The following is a 6,018-nucleotide window of genomic DNA, read 5'->3' as shown; positions in this document are numbered from 1 at the left end:
TCTCGTTATTGGAGAAGTGAAAGGAATTTCTGAAATTGCATATGTTAGACTACGTTTTTTGAGAAGGGAAAGAAATTTACAGAAATTGCATATTCTAGACCTTGTTTTTGAGAAGGGAAAGAAATTCCAAAAATTGCATATGATAGTCCACGTTTTTAACGAAAGAAAAAAACTCCTGAAATTGTATATGATAGTCCATGTTTTGGGAGAAGGGAAAGAAATTTCTGAAGTTGCATATGATAGACCACATTCTATGGATAAGGGAAAGAAATTCCAAAAATTGCATATGATAGTCCATGTTTTTGGAAAAGGGAAAGAAATTTGTAGAAATTGCATATGATAGACGATGTTTTTTGAGAAATGAAAGAAATTATAGAAATTTTATATGATAGTCCTCGTTATTGGAAAAGGGAAAGAAATTCCTGAAATTGTATTTGATAGTCCATGTTTTTTAAGAAAGAAAAAAATCCGAAAATTGTATATGATAGTCCACGTTTTTGAAGAAGGGAAATCAATTCAAAAAATTGCATATGATAGTCCTCATTATTGGAGAAGTGAAAGGAATTCCTGAAATTGCATATCATAGTCTACGTTTTTTGAGAAGGGAAAGAAATTTGCAGAAATTGCATATGATAGACCACATTTTTGGGAAGGGAAAAAAATTCCAGAAATTGCTTATGATAGTCCACAGTTTTTAAGGAAGGAAAAAAATTCGTAAAATTGTATATCATAGTCTACGCTTTAGGAGAACGAAAAGAAATTTCAGAAATTGCATATGACAGACCATATTTTTTGGAAAAGGGATAGAAATTCCAGAAATTGCATATGATAGTCCATGTTTTTAATGAAAGGAAAAAAACTCCTGAAATTGTATATGATAGTCCATGTTTTGGGAGAAGGGAAAGAATTTTCTGAAATTGCATATGATAGACCATATTTTATGGAAAAGGGAAAGAAATTTGTAGAAAATGCATATGCTAGACCACGTTTTTAAGAAGGGAAAGAAAGTCCAGAAATTGCATATGATAGTACATGTTTTTGAAGAAAGGAAAAAATTTCCTGCAATGGTCTATGATAGTCCATGTTTTTAGAGAAGGGAAAGAAATTCCTGAAATTGTATTTGATAGTCCATGTTTTTGAAGAAAGGAAAAAATCCTGAAATTGTATATGATAGTCCACGTTTTTGGATAAGGGAAATCAATTCCAAAAATTGCATATGATAGTCCTCGTTATTGGAGAAGTGAAAGGAATTCCTGAAATTGCATATGATAGTCTACGTTTTTTGAGAAGGGAAAGAAATTTGCAGAAATTACATAGGCTAGACCTTGTTTTTGAGAAGGGAAAGAAATTCCATAAATTGCATATGATAGTCCACGTTTTTAATGAAAGGAAAAAAACTCCTGAAATTGTATATGATAGTCCACGTTTTTAATGAAATGAACAAAACTCCTGAAATTGTATATTATAGTCCATGTTTTGGGAGATGGGAATGAAATTTCTGAAATTGCATATGATAGACCATATGTTTTTTGAGAAGTGAAAGAAATTATAGAAATTGCATATGATAGTCCTTGTTATTGGAAAAGGGAAAGAAATTCCTAATATTGATATGATAGTCCATGCTTTTGATAAGGGAAAGAAATTTCCGGAAATTGCATATGCTAGACCACGTTTTTAAGAAGGGAAAGAAAGTCCAGAAATTGCATATGATAGTTCATGTTTTTGAAGAAAGGAAATTTTTTCCTGAAATGGTCTATGATAGTCCACGTTTTTGGGGAAGGGAAAGAAATTCTTGAAATTGTTTTTGATAGTCCATGTTTTTGAAGAAAGGAAAAAAATCCTGAAATTGTATATGATAGTCCACATTTTTGGATAAGGGAAATCAATTCTGAAAATTGCATATGATAGTCCTCGTTATTGGAGAAGTGAAAGGAATTCCTGAAATTGCATATGATAGTCTACGTTTTTTGAGAAGGGAAAGAAATTTGCAGAAATTACATAGGCTAGACCTTGTTTTTGAGAAGGGAAAGAAATTCCATAAATTGCATATGATAGTCCACGTTTTTAATGAAAGGAAAAAAACTCCTGAAATTGTATATGATAGTCCACGTTTTTAATGAAATGAACAAAACTCCTGAAATTGTATATTATAGTCCATGTTTTGGGAGATGGGAATGAAATTTCTGAAATTGCATATGATAGACCATATGTTTTTTGAGAAGTGAAAGAAATTATAGAAATTGCATATGATAGTCCTTGTTATTGGAAAAGGGAAAGAAATTCCTAATATTGATATGATAGTCCATGCTTTTGATAAGGGAAAGAAATTTGCGGAAATTGCATATGCTAGACCACGTTTTTAAGAAGGGAAAGAAAGTCCAGAAATTGCATATGATAGTTCATGTTTTTGAAGAAAGGGAATTTTTTCCTGAAATGGTCTATGATAGTCCACGTTTTTGGGGAAGGGAAAGAAATTCTTGAAATTGTTTTTGATAGTCCATGTTTTTGATAAAAGGAAAAAAATCCTGAAATTGTATACGATAGTCCATGTTTTTGGAGAAGGGAATTCAATTCCAAAAATTGCATATGATAGTCCTCGTTATTGGAGAAGTGAAAGGAATTCCTGAAATTGCATATGATAGGCTACGTTTTTTGAGAAGGGAAAGAAATTTACAGAAATTGCATATGCTAGACCTTGTTTTTGAGAAGGGAAAGAAATTCCAGAAATTGCATATGATAGTCAACGTTTTTAACGAAAGAAAAAAAACTCCTGAAATTGTATATGATAGTCCATATTTTGGGAGAAGGGAAAGTGTAATACCATGACTCTCTAAACCCGATAATTATCATTTAATTGGTTAAGTGATGATTATAAGGCATATTGATATTGGATTATATTAATCTAAGAAGGATTATTAAGAGAAAGTTTCATGTGGAATGGTTAGAATCTAATGGCATAGTTAGAATATGACTACATGGCATTGTTGTAAATATGAACAAGTTAGAGGACATAATGGACCTTGATCTCTATTGCATGATCATAAGGGCATGTTTGGAGGGTTAGGTGTTATAAGTCAGAATTTTTAAGAAAGAAGAACTTAGAAGCAAGTGGGAGAAAGTAGAAGTCATGTCCATCTTCTCCATTTTCGCAACCCATGGACAGCGTCCACTAAAAGTGCCATAACTCTCTGCTCACAGCTCCGATTGAGGTAATTCTTGAAGTTTTGGATAGCTAACGAAATTCCCTTTGATTTGATGTACTAATTCGCATTCATGGGTTCTGTTTTGAGGGAAATAAGCAGGTTTGAAGTGGAGTGATCCATGCTGAGTTTGTGTGTGAATGCAGCTGCAAATTTGATGATGAAGAAGGTGAACCTTTAGGCAAGAGGGGAGTTCAAAGGCTGCATTAACACCATCTAAACCTCTATTAATCCAAGGTGAGTCCTTTAGATAGAACTTGGGTAGGATTTGGGGAAATTTGCATGTCAAGGGTTTAGATTGAGCTAATGTGATGCATGCTTGATTCAATGACACGATTATGTTTTATGAGTGTGATATGTACCTTGGATCATTGTTGCATGTTTGATTTTCGTTGGGATTATAAGAATGATGCTGGGAATCAATTAGAAGGGTTTGGGACTGGTTTAGAACTCTTAAAATGCAGAATTTTTGGGTCTGTCAGCGATGTAACCGGTTACATGGTTGATGTAACCGGTTACATGTGTGAAAAAAGGTGAAAAACGCAGTTTTTGGGCCATGTAACCGGTTACATGATTCATGTAACCCGTTACATCACTGTTTGGGGCAGATTTTCCAAAACTTCGAAAATTCATAACTTTTGCGTCGTAAGTCCGTTTCGCGCAAACTTTATATCGTTGGAAAGCTAGTAACATGTACTATCTAATGAAATAGGTCCCCAAACCAGAATGTTTGATTTAATAATATTGGAACCCCACTTAGTGAACCACTGAATTAGTATAAGAACTTATGTCTTTACTAACTGATTAATAATTCTTACGTTATGCGTGGTATAAATTATATATTACTTATTATGAGTGTGATATCCATATTTGGAATTATTATGCCATTATGTATGATGCATGGAATCTGTGGACACCGTCGTTTTGGTTAAACGATCGAAATTGATTGTATTGTATGGATTATCGCTTGTTATGCGTGAGTATGCTTGAATCGAAGCGGGCCAGGGGCTAGGTTGGGAACATGACTCCGACCTTGTGGTCAATGGAGTGTCCCGGACTTTGTGGTCCATGTTATAGCTCGATCTTATGATCATTAGGGCTCACACCTGAGCTACCGTTGCAGTGTGCTTGGAGTTTCCGTACGGGGTTTTTACTCACTTGGCGTTAACACACTTGCGTGCTCGGTATGGTGGGGTTATGTGGCCATGTAGGCTAATACATAATCGGTAACTCACCTCTAGTGAAGTCAAGTAGACTATGCACTAGGCTTTCGCCCGATGGGCTCATGTGTCAAGACGACGGTTCAGTACTTGGTGTGAACACACGTGCGTAAAGGTGGTTACCGGGACAATGACGCCATTTTGGATAATGTCATCTCGCGGCCAAATAGGCTTGTGCAAACCCGCTTAACTATTCTTTCAGTGTGCTTGTACGAGTCTCTTGGCAATAGGCATGGGTGTAACTCATCGAGGGTGTGTATTTTTATAACCTAGTCGAGGCATTAACGCGCTTCTGGATTCCCCGTACATGGGTATGGGTTTGCATACTTGTTTGTTATACAAAAGTGTAATTGTGATATGATGACTCCTATGGTGGATGATTCATGTGTTTGCTCCGTACTTGTACCGGATATAAGGATAACCCCGAATCAATGGTGGATTCGGTTTATTGATGCATATACCCTGTAGAACCGAGTGGACCCATAGGATAGGAGGACTCACTGAGATTTAGTAATCTCACCCCAATCAACTTATATTTTTTTCAGGTGCAGTTTAGTAGCGTTTGACAGATAGCAGGTTCGGATTGACGGCTTAAAGTGGTGATGGCTCGGAGACCTCGTCAGATCTCATTTTCCGCTGTGCAGATCCATTGAAGACACATGTGTTGAAATTCTTAGTAGAATTTTATGTTGTATTTTATATGGATCTCTCTATATCATAGCTTTTGTATGTACTCAATATCAATTTTAACGTTTCATGCATAATATACTAGTCAGTTATGTATGGGGTGTTACAGTTGGTATCAGAGCAGGTCGATTCTCGGCCGAGCCATGAGACATCACTAGCAAATCCTTTCTTCCTATCAAGTGTGCGTTGCCAGCCTGATTTTATTGATATCTCATTCAGTTGTTGAACTTGATCAACTCATCGACTGATTGTGAGACAGTAGGATTACGGCAGAGCCGCCACGTGGACTCGTAAACCTGTAAGTGTCGTGAACCACAGTAGAAAGGATCGGTTGGGTGGTGGATTGTATATGGAAGCTGGATTTATTGGACGACGTAAGTAGAAGGAATATTGGAGTTGTCAGGATTAAGAGGGGCGTTTGACGCAAAGAAGTAATATCCAAACTATCAAGGTGTGGATCGGGACAACTATAACCCCCAGGATTCTGATTGGACATAGTGAAATTTCTCTAAGTCTTGGTAATAGCAAAGGAAATCCAAACAGATTGAATAGGAGCCTTGTAAGTGATATTCTCTGAAGATGTTGAGATGGGAATTAGTAGGATTCAGTACCGATGATGCCGTTGGTGTTGGGCGTGACTGATGAGCTGATAGGACAGAATAACCTTTGGAAGTGCGGACACAGAAGTCAGAATTTTCTGATTACGCTGGTACGGACAGTAGTTGGATGGACGAAGTATTAGATCATGATCCAACTTGAAGTACTCTAAGCGAGAGTAGTTTCCTAGTAAGGGTTGGTGGAATGTACGAGTGCGGTAGCTTACGATTGGGTGAGACTTGAATACCCGGTCGATAGAAGATGATGAATATTTCTGTTCTTATCATTTTATATTAAAGTTCTAGAACTACGCT

This window comes from Vicia villosa, unplaced genomic scaffold (assembly GCF_029867415.1).
Source record: "Vicia villosa cultivar HV-30 ecotype Madison, WI unplaced genomic scaffold, Vvil1.0 ctg.001966F_1_1, whole genome shotgun sequence".
Classification (NCBI taxonomy): domain Eukaryota; kingdom Viridiplantae; phylum Streptophyta; class Magnoliopsida; order Fabales; family Fabaceae; genus Vicia; species Vicia villosa.
Note: the sequence above shows the minus strand (reverse complement) of the source record.